The sequence below is a fragment of the Sceloporus occidentalis genome, unplaced genomic scaffold (genome assembly GCF_023333645.1).
Source record: "Sceloporus occidentalis isolate IW3139 unplaced genomic scaffold, rSceOcc1.0.p SCAF_4, whole genome shotgun sequence".
Taxonomy (NCBI): Eukaryota; Metazoa; Chordata; class Lepidosauria; order Squamata; family Phrynosomatidae; genus Sceloporus; species Sceloporus occidentalis.
The window spans coordinates 54808166-54824031 of record NW_028316984.1 but is presented as its reverse complement, the minus strand read 5'-3'; positions in this window follow the sequence as shown (position 1 = coordinate 54824031).

Sequence of the window (15866 nt, the reverse complement as noted above, 5' to 3'; positions counted from 1 at the left end):
CTGCTCACTCCGCCCCTGGCCTGTTTCCTGAAAAAAAAGAAGGAGAAAGAGGAAAGGGGCAAGAGGAGATCTTAGGAGTTGCCTTTGAAACCCAGGGTTGAGCCACGCAAACCCACTGGGTGGCCTCGGCAACTCTGGAGAACAGGGCTCGGTGATTCCCAGCTTGGCCAGTCACACTCTCTCAACCTCAGAGCATGGCCTTGGCAAACCCGCTCTGAAGAAACTTGCCAAGGAAACCCAGGGGATAGGTTCCATAAGTAAAAGTAAATAAGCATGGATAGGGTTGCACCTTTCACTGAGGTCAATTCAAACAGTGCGAAGCGATCCTATACAACGCCTTATACCTGCCTAATGCTGCTAATAAAATCGGAAGAATCGGCTCATCTTTTGGCTTCTCAGTTACATCTCTTCTTGTTTGAAATGTGTTTTAAACGTGTCACTTCACGACCAGCCTTCTCTGTATCCTCCCTACATTTTTAATAGTAAACTTTTCTCGAAATCTCATTTTGGGGGGGGGGGGGGGAGAGAGAGAGAGAGAGAGAGAGAGAGAGAGAGAGAGAGATGAGAATGAGCTTATAATTTGTTTTTAAAGACAGGGTCCTCCAGGGGCCATCGTCGCGGAGGACAGAGACCTAAGCGGGACCGTGGGAACAACGTCGGAGGGCTCTGCAGAAGAAGGAGACTCGGCAGCGGCCAAAAGCCTTTGCTAGACGGAAAAGGGGTCCACTTCTCTCCGCAGACCAGAAACAGCCAACAAGGAAAGGAGGGCATTGCGCTGGGGACGGGTGTGTGTGTCTCCCAAGGAGAGAGAGAGTGTGTGTTTGCTTGTCCGCACCGCAACCTTGCCACGAAATTGATGCGCAGCGCTTCCGCATCTCTTATTAGCTAGGATGCTTTTGAAGGCTGTGTGTGTATTTGGAGCAGTCCATTATATATAAAATAGTAGTAATATTATGCCTTGTAAAGGCACATCTCATCTAATAAACCCGAACACCAAACCCCCTTTTCTCAGAGAGAGAGACAGGGAGAAAACTCTTGAATCCTTTCAATGCGTTCTTCTTTTCCTTTCCTGCAGCTTCGTTCCAACAGAGAAGGAGGCCGAGTTATTATTATTATTATTATCATTATTATTATTATTAAAAAGTGGTCTTGGTCGAGCAAAGGTTTTGACATCTGTGCCGCAAGCAGAGGGAAGGCGAAGCACTCCTCCGGCATTAAAGGACCCCATTTTCTCCCTCTCTCCTTCCTTGCTTCCTCGGTATAAGTTTTTGCGGCGCTAGTGCTTTCGAGGAAGACCCTTCAGGGGCCTTATTCCGAGTAACCCGGAATAGGGCTGGCCGGGCTGAGGAAAGAAAAACCCCTTTCCCTCCTCCTCCTCCTCCTCCTCCTCCTCCGCTTGGCCCTCTCCTCATGGCTTCCTCTGAGGTAAGTTTGCCCGGCCTCCCGCAGCCAATTAACACTTCAGCAACAACTCTCTCTCTCTCTCTCTTCCCTTCAACACACAAGAGTCGGCATTTCTCCACCTCTCCCCCCCCCCCTTTTTGGGCAAGAAATGCCCTCAACACAAGCCTCTATTCCAAGCGAGGAGGGCGTAAACCAACTGAGCCCAATAATAATAATAATAATAATAATAATAATAATACCACCAACAAAAACCATAACGGGTTGGAAAGAAAGAGGCTCAACCTAGGCTGTGTGGAAGGGTCACACGCTTGCGAGGAAGGCAACTAAAGTTGGGGAGGGGGGAAAAGGCGCTTTTTTTGCCCCTTAGAGTTTTCCTTCTCCCCACAGACACCAACATATATTGATCTTTTCCTGTTCTTGAGCTGCAAAGGGATGCGCCGGGGGAGCAGGAGCATGCGCCCTCCCTCCTCCTGGCCCAGGGCCACCACGTGACCCCACAGCCCCCCATTTCCGGTTGGTGGAGGGGCTTTGGCTTGGGGACTCCCCTCCCTCCCTCCCTCCTGGCGGAGAGAGAGAGAGAGGGGGGGCTTATTAGCATGAGAGAAAGGCTCTCTCTCTCTCCCTCTCTGCGCCTCAGGAGGAGGCACCCAGAGAACAAGGGGTGTCCTGGGGAGGAGGAAGGGGAAACCCCCCTCTATAAAAGGATCGGAGGGCGACGACTCCCTGAGGAGACTTGCCAAGACAACCCCCATGAGAGGGACACTTAGGGTCGCCCTAAGTCGGAAAACCACAACGCCAACACCACAAAGCCTGTGTGACTTGGAAAAGGCTCTTTGTTGTTGTTGTCTCGTCCAGGGAGGTTGTTGTTTTCTGCCTTCATGTACACTTCAGGCAACCCTAAAAGGAGTTGGAACCTATCCCCTGGGTTTCCTTGGCAAGTTTCTTCAGAGCGGGTTTGCCAAGGCCATGCTCTGAGGTTGAGAGAGTGTGACTGGCCAAGCTGGGAATCACCGAGCCCTGTTCTCCAGAGTTGCCGAGGCCACCCAGTGGGTTTGCGTGGCTCAACCCTGGGTTTCAAAGGCAACTCCTAAGATCTCCTCTTGCCCCTTTCCTCTTTCTCCTTCTTTTTTTTCCAGGAAACAGGCCCAGGGGCGGAGTGAGCAGAGGTCCTCCTTTTCCAGGACATGCCCTAGGTTTCAACCTTCCGTCCAGGAGGGATTTCAAAAGAACCTTCCGTTTTTGAGTGTGACCAAGAAGCATACATTTACATTTCTATGAGTGTTTTTAGCTTTTCTTTTGTAATGGCCTACATTTCTCTCAGATGTCCTACATTTTGCAGTGCCTTGTCCTCCTTTGCAGTTATGGCGTTGCCTCACTCGGTGCCAAGGTGGGCGTGCTGTCCGCACAGCAAAGTACAATAACATCCAAACTCCACAAAACTTTTTGTGAGACCTTTCTTGGGCCAACCAAAATGCACAAACTACGTGTGGCAACTAGCTTTCCAAGCTCTGCTTTCAGGTTTTTTCTTCACTTGTATGATCTTTCACACCTTTGCCTGATGAAGAGGCGAGGGGAGCTTTGAAATCTTGTGGCATGTTTTTTGTGCATTTTGGTTGGCCCCATAAATATATCACAAAAAGTTTGGTGGCGTTTGGATGTTATTGTACTTCGTATTGTTTGCCATCGAACCAGATCCTAATTCTGTATGGAAGACCAGCCATGGTCTACTTCAGTGGTTCCACAGGTTGGGAACCACTGGTCTACTTCTTCAAATGCAAGTATACAAAAGCTTGTGCTACAGCTTCTTCTTCACAAGTAGTCTCAAAACTGCTGCAGGCTCCCTTTGGATACTGATATTCCAGAGCAACAGGGCTGTATCTCTGAATTCTCCTCCATTGGGAAAACAGCAGACCTCTCAGGCTTTAGGCTGCTACTGCTGTCCAACTGCATCCAGTAAGCAAGGGGCCTTTCCAGTTTTTGTTTTTGTTTTTGCAAGTCAGAACAGCCCTAACCCATTTGCATTTTTCTTTGCTTCCTACCCAAATAGAGGCTCAAGGGAAGTTTCACTTTGGGGTGTTTTTGATAATTTGGAAGAGAATAAAAACCTGCCTTGCAGAAAGGAAGACACTGCAGGAATATAATACTGTGTCTACATCCCACCTCAAGAATGCAGTTATGTGGCTTAGAAGGAGAGGACTAATTTGCTTAAAAACTAAGTTTGAAAAAAAAAAACATAAAAACTAATTTGCTCCCATACTTAAAAGTCCAGGAGGCTGAAGTGAATGAAGGGTACGTACAGGCAACCCTTCTGTACCGCGTTTCAGCCTCCTTTACAACCAGACATATTTACAGTGAGGATTGAGGAAAGAAGTTTCCAGCTTTCCCACTGTAGCATTTCATTAATGGAGGAGAGAATTTAACACAGTTTGTGATAACAAACAGAGGCATTCATGGGTATATTGGATTTTTTGTATTGCAAATATCTGGTGTTTCCATCATTCTCATCCTCATCCTCATTTTTTTAAAACCACCATCATATCCAGGAGCAAGCTCTATTACCTTCCCATGTAAATGAGTATGAGATTGCAGCCGTGGTGTTCTTATTTTATCGGGATTTTCTATGTCTGAAAATGAACGGTTTAGTTTTCCTTCAGATTTGTAAACCCACGGGTTTGCTTTCTCAGACTGCAGCTGTGTGCTGTGTACTATATTTCTAGTTCACTGGGAGTACAGGAAGGTTCGCCTTCAGGGCAAAGAGTGCGGCTTGAGGTTCTTCCAGACAGAGAGTATCTCCCCCCCTCCCCATTGCAAATCAAAAAGCATTGTGCATATACTGTGTCTTCACAACATGAGGTTTTTTTTTCTTTTAAGAAAAAAGATAGAAGAACTGGCAGGGAAACCTGGGAGGTGAGGATTACAAATGGAAAAGAGCATTGTCTCAAACCCTTGTAAATGTCTGTGTTGACGTGGGGTGATTGTAGCAAATAAATAAGCACCCCATGGGCGAATTCCCTGTAACTACAGCTGAGGCAGCCAGTGGATAAGAATTTGGCCTGCATGCATGGAACAAGTGCCTTCTCTTCCCACGTACATGCCTTTGCTCCAGAAGTACATGCCTTTGCCCCTCAAGACTTCACACATACCATACATACACATACCTTTGTCTGTGAGGAGGGCATTCCTACATGTGGCTCTAGTCACAGTCTGTGAACAGAGCTAGTATAACATCTATTTGGTAGTTTTAAGTAGTGCTGGCTTTTCTGTCAGTGTGTTGGAGAATCCACGCTGGATTTTAATCTGAACTGTACAGGACCTATCCAAGCTAATAAACCTATTTTGTGGTTAGGGTTCAGCACCTTAAAGAAGGCCCTTTAAAATTCAGCCTAAAACCTCAACTAGATGTGTTGCCTGATTGATGTGGAAACACTAGTTGGCAGGGGATTTAAATGACATCCTGTTCCTTCATGGAAGTTACAGTAAAATGAATGTTGCTGGTGTGATGCCTTTTTAGTGGATAATGGGAATCACAAAAGAAATCTTTTATTTAGGCATTGATGTAGTTTTGGATGCAGTTTTGTATTTGCTTGTGGGAAAATGGGCTGGTCTGGAGTTTGGCAGCCCAGCCCATTTCCCACATTTTTTTAAAGCATTGTGTTTCCTTTGGGTTTAACAGAAGTGTATGCAAGTTTTCTATGCTCAGCCTCACATTTGAAAGGTATTAAAATACAGACATGACTTGTGCAAGAGGGACCTGGAACAAAATGTTGTAGTATACCCTCAATGCTTTTTGGGGAGTTGCTAGTCAGTTAAGTCTTTTGGAATATGGCAAACCAGGCTCCTCCTCCTCCTCCTTTGTTTTTCCAATTGAGAATAAAAATTCAATGGCTACAAATGTCCACTGAGCACACTCAGTCCTCACTAGCCTGTTTAGGTTTGGTTTTTAGCAGGTATTGTTGTTGCTGTCCTTTGTGAAAATTGGAGGTTTCCTTCAGTATGAAAGACACTTCTTGTCTTTCAGTGGTCCTATTCTGACGTCATGTCCATCAGTATAGAGATGGTGAATTCCCTACCAGAGGGACTAATTCTATTAACAAAACATGAACATCATTTTTTAAAAAAATACTGATTTACTTGGTAAATGTTGTTACCTTCAGAATCTGAACTGGCAAAGTCAGGACAAATTCTCCATATTCATTATTTAATACATTTGACCTAGCTCTTTATTCCAATAGACTTTCAGAATGCCTTGCGTATGTCAATTAAGAGACAGTCTCTGTTCAGAGGCTAACAGTCTAAATAAAAGACATGGCATTAAAGAAAAAGGGATTAAGAAGGAGGAGGGAAAAAGTCAACACGGACTAGAATCTTGATTATAAAGTTCAGGGGCACCAAGTTCAGTTCAAAAGTGAGTAAGTTTAGTAGGTCATGTTGTTGTGTGCCTTCTGACTTATCGCAACCTTGGGGTGAATCTATCATGAGAATTTCTTGGCATGGTTTGTTCTGAGGAGAATTGCCTTTGCCTTCCTCTGGGGCTAAGAGTGTGTGACTTGCCAAAGATCACCCAGTGGGTTTCCATGGCTGAGCAGGGATTTGAACCCAGGTTTCCAGAATCATAGTTCAGTGCTCAAACCACTACACCACACTGGTTATCTTACCATAGAATGGATTAAAACACAGAGGAAGGGCACCTGTCAGTGGTTTATAGCATCCCAATTTCTCAAAATCAGCTAAAAGTAATCATCTAACGGGCTATGCAGATTGCCCCTAAGGGGTAGCATGCAGCTGCTCCTTTTCTGGCTGGATTGGGCCACGGCAACCTCATGCTGTGGCCCCAATCCAGCCTCTGGAGAGTGCAGAAAGGGGCCACAAAAAGCCAGAGGTGCATCATGATGACGTACGTTGTCTGGACTGGCGCACACCAAAATGGTGCCATGGGGTGGAGTTAGGGCAAGCATCATCAGGATCCCGTACCTTGACTCTGCCCACAGGCCTGCGGTTTCTGCTGGTCTGTATTGGGCCTTAGTTACCTTTAAATAAAAAGAAAGTAAACTGCAGAAAACCCTGTTATAGGTTTGCATTAAAATCATAAGTCAGGAACCACTGGAACAAACAACAGCAACAAAGCTACACCTATACCTGGTTTATTTTAAAAAGTTACCTAGGTCAGCCATATCACCCCTGCTTCTTAAACTAGATTATATGCAGGTCACCCACCAGCTTTATTATTACAGACCTCCTCTTAATACAGTATACAAGATTTGTTTTAAACGTGTCCTATATATTATTTATTTGAGGAGGCAGGCTGGCTGGCTCAGTAATACGGTAGTTACAGTTCCTGGATCCTGTTCTTACAGTGTCCAGTTAAAAGAGGATTGGGTAGCAGAAATGATTGGTGCCAGAGAATACCTGCCATCTAGATCTAGAGTTTTGAAAAGTTTTGGACTACAACTCCCACAGTCCTCAAGCCATTCTTCCTATTGGTCATGCTCGCTCGAGGGATGAGATTCTGGGAATTGTAGTCCCCAAAAAGAACATTCCCAAGCACTGAGCTGGAATAAGGCGTTCTGATGTTCTGTTGCATATTTGCTAGTCCACTGAAAGTATACTTCTCCTTTTAAAAAAGACAGGGGCAGGACTAGTACAGTCTTCCAGATGGTTTTGTACTGCAGCTACCACTATTCCTCACCACAGGCTATGCTGGCTAGAGGTGTCCAGAGTTGCAGCCTGACAACATTTGCAGGGCTGCAGAGGACTGACCTAGATAATGCAAGTCTGAGTGGATTTAGGAGACTGGTTACTTTAGTATTCATTCTTAGATATAATGGGCAGTTGCCGCTCTACTGTCTCTTGTGACACTAACATTCAACTCTGGGCACTTTCCCTGGTGGAGTTGGCTGGTTATTAACATTCATTACTTCCCTTTGTTTATGGTTTCTTATTTACTTTGTTGAATTTTTTAAAAGTTGCAAGAATTCTGTCAAATACATATATTCAACAGTATTTAGGCCTCAGAAAAATAAAGATGCATTAGAAAGATGCCTATTATGCTTCAGAATTATTAATTGACATTTTTATGATGAATAATTAATCATTGGAATAATTTTTGTATCTCTGATCTGAACACATATTTGCATATCTAATGTCTGATTTTTAAATGTGGTTTCTTTAGTTGCATTCTCCTAGGACAAAAAGATGAAGTAAGAAATATCCTAATATAAAAGTTGAGCCTCCCCCACCCCATACTTGTGAAAGTCTGTTTATTGAGGGAGAAGTTTTTCTCAAGATATAAAGTTGTCAGCAAACTGTATATGCCCTTGGGCACCCTGCACAAAACATATGTGGATATGTCTGACATGAATGAATCCACCTAGGACACACTTTGCGAAATTCATTTGAATTCTGAGTTATATAGATCTCACTTTTTTGACAGGTGGTCTGGGCCTGTATATGTTTACTTAAGTCTTTCAGAATTCAGTGGGATATAATCCCTGGTAGGTGAATGCAGAATTGCAGCTTTAGACAAAGAGCCACAAACTCCTGAACAAACTCAAAGGAAATTCTATGAGGGCAGTGGAGTTTTTTTTCCTCAGAAACAAAGGCCTGTTACAGACTGCCAAAATAAAGCTGTTTCAGGTCTCTTTGGAGGTATGCTGTTTAAATGATGCATGCATGCTAAGAATCTGGAAGCTGCACCAAAGCTGCACTCCAGTGCTTAGGAATGGAGTGTGGCTTTGGTGCGACCTCCGGACTCTTAGGACCCATGCATCATTTAAATAGCATACCTCCAAAGAGACACGAAGCAGCTTTATTCTGGCAGTCTGTAACAGGCCAAAGTGTAGTATATTCAAAGCACATAGCATCCCAGCCTCTTTTAGGCAATGTCTGAAAAATGGTTCCTTGTGGCTTTGATATCAATGAACTGACAAAGTCCAAACTTTGTCCAAAGGAGCTCTCCAGACCAAAGGAGCTATCCAGCTTCGGGTAAAGGGTTTTGTACTTTACAAAGATCCTTTAAAGTTCAGTCTACAATATGGGCTGGAGTCTATGCTCTGCTGACATGGAAGCCACCTGCCACCACTATGGAAAGTGGTATTTTTTTCCTCGACCGTACTTCTCAGAATCCACAGATCCACAGATTAAGATACACCTTGGCCATTCCTGTGTGCAACAGCTTTTGACTCCTCACATACGTTTGGTTTTCCCAGCAGCCCCATCCAGTGGCATCACTATGGTTGGAGTCACCCAGTGCAGTAAATCATAATGCCCCCTCCCTCATGGACCTCTCCCCCTACCACTCCTTACAGAGACCTTAGTAATGTTTTTGTACTAATGTTACTCATAATTCGAAATTCCTGTATATCTCTGCATGTAGTGGCAATGGTTGTGACATAAACAACTAGCAAAATTAAAATCATATCTTTAAATTACAATATCATGCGCACAGCCTAAATGTGCACATAGTTTCATGTGGTTAAAGTGGAAATTTCGTAAGATGTGATTTTTTAAAAGGAAAATGTAAAAATATTTTTTTCTTAAAACAATTGTTTAAAGTTATTTAATAAAATTTAATTTGATTAAAAAACATAGGGCTTCTCTTTTCATTTTTTTAAAACAACAATTTTGTCCCAAGAAATATTTAAGGGAATCATGCGGGGGGGTGGGGGGGTGGAGGTCACAAAATGGTCCAGGGGGCTACACATTTTCTCCAACATTGATTTAGATGGTATAAATGTCAAGGAAGTCTCCAGGAGAAGAAGGCATGCCTGACAAAATTTGTCCCTTTACCCAGTCTCTCTTTCAGTCACAACAGAGTCTGAATTCACTGACCATGTTAAATGGGACTGATGGGAGCTGGAGTTGAACAACATTGATTCTCCGTCACTGCTTTATAATCTTTCCATCCACACATCTGCCATCCCCTTTTGCGTCTCAATGAGTTTTCATATATAGAATAGCAGCTTCAGCCTTTCAGCCAGACTATCATAGACCAAGTCATCATATAAATGCTATTTTCAATGACATGGCTGGATAAGCCCTAGCCTTCCAGATGTTTTAGAATTCAGTTCCAGGAAGCTCCTGGCTAATGGTAAAGGGTTATGGGAGTTGCGGGCTGAAACCTCTGGGGGGGCTGAATGTTTACTGTCTATTTTTTAGGTCTTTCAAACTTGTGACTCCATTCCCAGTACAGCCATCTTTTTTATTGGAGTCCACCAGGGTCTTTGAACAATTCCCGCATTTTAGTCTCCCAGGCAAGGAGTGGAGCAAGTCATTTATGGAGCCCTAGGATTTAGGATGAGTGAGCAGGACAGATCTCGGCCTGGAAGGTGCCACCATTTATCTCAATGTCTGGGCCAGTTCCTGGCCTGGAACAGTCACAGAAAGTTGAAGGCTTTCACTGCTGGCATCCATAGTTTCTGTTGGTTTTTCGGGCTGTGTGGCTGCATTCTGGAAGAATTTATTTGTGATGTTTTACCTGTAACTGTGGCTGGCATCTGCAGATGAAATGTCAGGAATAAATTCTTCCAGAATGAAGCCACACAGCCCGAAAAACCCACAGAAAACTATAGTCATAGAAGGGTTTTTCTTTTTTCTGCTGATGTGAAGTTGCTTGCTCTGAGGTCAGAGCACTGAGGAGGGAAAAACCTTTCTGTAATTGTTCCTTTCTGTCATTGTTTTCTCTAGGAACAGCTCAGTCCAGCAGCATCTTTCTCCAGCCTGTTATAGCTCAAAAAGTTTTGGATTTTGGATCTCTGTCTGGATTTTGGAATTCTGGATAAGAGACACTCAAGCTGTACTATTTGCCTCCCCAGAATGGAACTCAGGTCATTCCACAAAAAGAGTGAATGAAAGTAAAACACTAAACAAGTTCACATGAAAAAATATAATTAAATCAAAAACACAATTTAAAACAAATAAAAAAATGAAGAGAAAGAGAAAATATAGGAGCTAAAAGCCCCTTCCTCAGCAACCTGGAACTTTCTTTATTGGAACAACAACAACAAAAAATCTTTGTCAGAGAATTCCAGAGCCTGGGAGCAGTCACTGAAAAGGTTCTCTGGTTATTATTGATCAGGACAGGTACCAGATTACTAGAGTGATAGAAGGCTTCCAAATAGGAAAGTGTGATCAGAAGGTTTAGCTGGCAGAGAGATCTGGGTAGCAACCGATACTGTACTTCTGCTGCGTATCTTGGAACTAAACGGTGGAAGAAAGAGATAATGCAATCTGATACATGAGTGCTAGAAAGTTCTGTTGAGGCCAGATGTGTATAGGAGTGTGAGCCAAATAAAGTACTGGAGACTGAAGCTGTACTCCCATGCTATTTTATAAGAGTAAGTGCTGATGAACTCAGTAAGAAGTAGTTGCAAACAAACACAGATAGTATTGGGTGTGTGTGTGTGCGCACACACAGGAGGTTCTTCCAATTTGTTCTGAGACAGAGGACCCATGAAAATGTAATGATTTCCAGCAATAACCAACTTGAAGCAGAGGTCCCTTTGTAAACAATAAGGACATTGTGAAGTCGAAGGCTTTCATGACCAGAATCTGTAGGTTTTTTGTGAGGTTTTCAGGCTATGTGGCCATGTTCTGACTTTTGCCAGCATCTGTGGCTGGCATCTTTTCTGAAATGCCAGCCACAGATGCTGGCAAAACATCAGGAATAAACTCTTTCAGAACATGGCACATAGCTTGAAAACCCCACCCAAAAACAAACAAAAACAAAAACTAATAAGAACATTATGTTTTGTTTCAGTTTTAAAATCAATGATGATAGCTCTAAACTCCTAACCTGCTTACTTTGATAGATTCCATTTATTCAGAACAATGCTACGGTCTTATATTTATTTACCTGGAAATATGTCCCATTAAATTTATTGGGGCTTACTTCCAAATAAACACACATAAGATTGCACTGCACATGTCCCTGTACTCTTGAACAGTGTTGAAATGTTGAGCTGTTGTAAGCCACTTACCTGGCTAAAAGGAGTGATGTTGGGTAACTTCCTTTTTTCTGTTGAAGGCAAATACATTTACTTTCCAATCTAATTAGGAAACAGAAAAGAGGAAGGTGGGTTTCAGGAAATGCAATTACCAGGAAGGTGTAAATAGACTAAGAACTGCCCAGGCTTGCACAGCACATCCTTAAAATGTAACTATATTATTGAGTAAAATAATCTGAAGACTTCAGTGACACTTGCCTCTAGATGTCTGAATTTCATTCATAGCTGAAATGCTGATGGATTAGTATTTTGTTCTAAATTCTGATTTCATGATGTTGCAAGCATCTTCAGAGGATGTGTATCTAGTAGTGTTGGCCATACAGTAAAATATAGTAAAATGCAAACAACATTGTAGTGATACCTTTATTAGGCCAAAAAGATGCAAAATATGTTGCATAAGCCTTTGAAGTTCACTTGCTTCTTCATAAGGCATGGATGTTAAAAGTCATTTTAGGGGAAGAAGCATGATGATGGAGGGTCAAGGAGGCACATCTTTCTTGACATGTTAAAGCAGTTTGAGAGCTGATGTAGGCAAGGCCTAAATACCCTAAAGGTACCAATCCTGTCTGTTCTTGTAAGCTAAGCATGGTCAGCAATGGATAGTATTTGGACAGAGACTGCCAATGAATACTAGGTGCTTTAGGCTATATTTCAGAGGAAGGAACTGGCAAAACTACCTCTGATTATGCCTTGCCTAAGAAATCCTATCAAGTTAATGGGGTTGCCATAAGTCAACAGCCAGCTTGAAGGCACACACATTACACACAGTGTATCCATTTCACTTGGAAACAGCCAGAGCTAGATATTGACTCTAGTGCAACCACATCAAGTTTCAGTTAATTCTTCACCACAGTGTGGAAGCATTACCTTTTTGGACTACAACTCCTAGAATCCTCCCAGAGGCTGTGGCTATGCTGGCAAAAGAATTCTGGGAGTTGTAGTCCAGAACAGCAATTTTCCTGAGCTGTTGCATAACTTTGTTTGGTCCAATTTGTAAGTGTGTGGTATAGATGTACTTTCAACTGTACATGTTTTTCATCACAGCTGAATCACAGAGTCACTTGCTCACAGATATCATCATCATTCACTTTCAGTTTCCTGTCTATACATTGGACAGGCAGTTCTCTGCTATATAGCAGAGAACTGTCTTTAAATTTCTTCAGACCTTTTCTTTCCCAGGGAGTCCAAGGCTGCATCTGTACTTCAGAAATAATGCAGTTTGACATGGCTTTAATTACCATGGCTCAGTGCTATGTAATCCTGGGTGTCATGCAAGCTTTTGAAGCTTCACTGGCTTCTTGACCAGGCAAAGATGTTACAAATCACACAGGAGAAGAAAAGGGTCAGAGTCACAGGCCTACATTTTGACTCAGATGTTACTTCAGTTGTTAGTTAAGATGGTCTGGAAAGATATCGGTGCAGGCACACATATGGTAGCTACATCCCTGCCAAAACCTGGATCTTAGGGCCTTGAACAGTGAAGGACAGCTGGAGCAAAAATCTCCATATTCTTTTGTATATTAAAGTAGTTGCATGCTGATGATAATACTGAAAATACATGATAATATACAGGAAGTACTTATAGTGTCATCTTTCGAAAACCTATTTGATATTTTAAAAAGAACAACAGCTAAGATCTTGCATTCCTGGTTTCCTTTGCCCCTTATTGTCTAATAAAAGTACAGCTGTTGAAGTAATAATTTTTTAAGGAGAGGTATATCATGAGAATGTGGTAATCTGGGTAATCATATTGAAATGATGTTGTATAAAAACAGTATAAAGTGTAGTGCTCAGCATGGATATCAGTGGAATTGCATATTTAGAAACAGTATAGGTAGGCTTCATGAAAGTAAATGCTTAAGTGCATTCATGCATGTCATTAACCAAACATGTGCAAGATTTACAGCAAAAGAGAACAAAGTTTGGAATTCTGAGTGCAAGCATGTAGGTCCCATGTTTGGAGCAGGGGTGGGGAACTGGTGATCTTAGGGTTTTATACGGGCTTCAAAAACTCTAAGTTGAAGCTTCTTGCAAGTATGGTCTGCTCCTTCCAAGACAGCTGCTGGATGTGGAGGAAGAGAGAGCAAGGAAGGGTGAAGAGAAGAAGTGACAGAAAGTCAGAGTCAGAGATACCCACTGCAGCTTCTGACAGATTATCTCTGAGGAAATGTGGCTTTCAGTGCAGGAGGGGGGAAGGAGCCTCCCCCCAACTGCTTTGGAGTTACTGTGATATGTGCTCACATGCTTCCTACTGATTGAAGTGCATTTCAGAACTACTTGCTCAACTGTGTTCTGTTGTTGTGTGCCTTACACTCTGAGGTGAACCTATCACAGATTTTCTGCAGCTGAGGGTGTATAACATGCCCAAGATCACTCAGTGAGTTTCCATGGCCAAGCAGGGATTTGAACCCTCAGTGCTCAAACCACCATACCATGCTGGCTCCTCTTATGTACTATAATGAGGCTTAAACAAAAACTGGTGTTGAGTTGAGGAGGGGGAGCTCTATGCAGGGCTGATTCTAGGTATTTGGCCACCCTAGGTGAGAAATATTTTGGCACCCCTTGTAGCCCCTCATGGTAAGGTGGGTGGACTGTGAGAGAAGAGGAGGCTGTTGACCTTGAGGCTACATTCAAGGCACATGTGGAAGGTGGATGATGTACCATGCGACCGTACCATGGACACAGGGGGAGCACATTTATGTTTTGTCCATTGTATAAAAAAATCATATGTCATATGGTAGCTTGCTTTTATGTCTCTTGCTGTAATGAGTTTTCACTTTATATTGTTTAATTATGGAAAAAAGTATACAAAAAAAGCCGTTGTGCTGCCCCTAAATTTTGCCGCCTAGCCGGCTGCCTAGTTCGCCTATATGAATGAGCTGGCCCTGGCTCTATGTTGCGGATTGTTCAAGCTATCCCCTCGCAAGCCAATTGGATTTGGAGGACCCTAGGAGCCAGGGCTGGAAAAAAATGATTGGCTTGAAGTTGGCAGCATTCTTCTCCGGTTGCCTGTCATCACTGGTTCCCCCTTCCTTTCCTCCCTGCCACTGCCCCTCTGGCCTTTGTCAACTTGCTGCTTCTGCCACTGTGGTCTCTTTCACATTAACCAGTTATAGCACTAGTTCCAATTTAACTGGCATGGTTTTATCCTATGTGCCTGGATAAAATCTTGGTGTTTGTAGTTTGGTGAGTTACTACAGGAGCTCTCTGGCTGAGAATGCTAAGGACTTCATGAAATTACAAATGCCAGGATTCCAGAGGATAGAGCCATAATTGAAGAGGTATCAAAGTGCTATAATTGTTCAGTGTGAAGGATATGTATTTCAACAGAGCCAACACAACACAGTCCTGGTAATAATTCCCTTAATTTACAAAATACTTTTTAGCTGCTTAGGTTGCTTGTTATACAACTATCCTATAAGGGCAGTTCTACTATTCCTGTTGTATAGATAGGAGAACTAATGTAGGAAGAAGGGTGAGGCAGGGACGTAGCCAAGGGGGGGTTCTTGGGGTCCAGAACCCCCTTCTGTTAGATAAAATGAATGGTGTGTGCTGCTGTGCCGCTGCACCTAAGCCCCATTATAATGGTGGCACTTAGTCTGGACCCCTCCCCTTCCCAAAATCCTGGCTACGTCCCTGGGTGAGGAGGTCAGTGGACCCTATTATTTCATCTGAAATGTATTGCCTGGGTCCCTCTTTTAATGTTTACTTTTAAAAATATTCTTTGTGGAAGTTATCTATGTGGGTTTTCCCATTCCCACCCCCACTGCCCCACTGGTTGCAATAAAAAAAACATTTCATGAAAAAGCTATGCAAAGCAGGGAAGAGTAGAGGTGAAGGAAAGAAACACAAGTCAGATGCCTGACTTGATGAGTCACTATTACAGAACCATCTGCACTGGTTTCCTAGCACTTAAGCACTCTGGAGGTTACTGCCTCATGTTTGATTTTCCCAGTGAAATATTTCCTCCATTCATTTAAAACTGTGCATGTGTAAAATGTACAGGACTGGAAGCATTTAAAAATATATATAGCACTTGCATTCTTATTAGAATTATTGACAGCAGATGAAAGCATCAAAAAGCTGCTTCAAAATTGCAGAATATTCTGCTGCTGAAATACACAAATAATATCTCAATTAAGTTCTATGTATTTCAGATAACACCCATGATGAAATGGCAACAGTGATGAATCCACAAATATCTTGTAATCATCCTTTACTGAAAATAGTTATGAAGTACAGTCACAACTGCTTCTTGCCTTCATGGGGGCAGGAGGAGCTAAAATGTACACAATTTGTACTTTCATGAGGTGTATATGAATGTGTTGTACAAATGGGGTGCCGTAAGAGAGAAGGCTCTTTCCCCACTTTGTCATATAATGAGCAGAGTGGGTCCTACAGAGCCTAAGTTAGGGGCAGGTTGCTTTGGGGAGATATATTTGGGCTTTATGGGTAAGCATT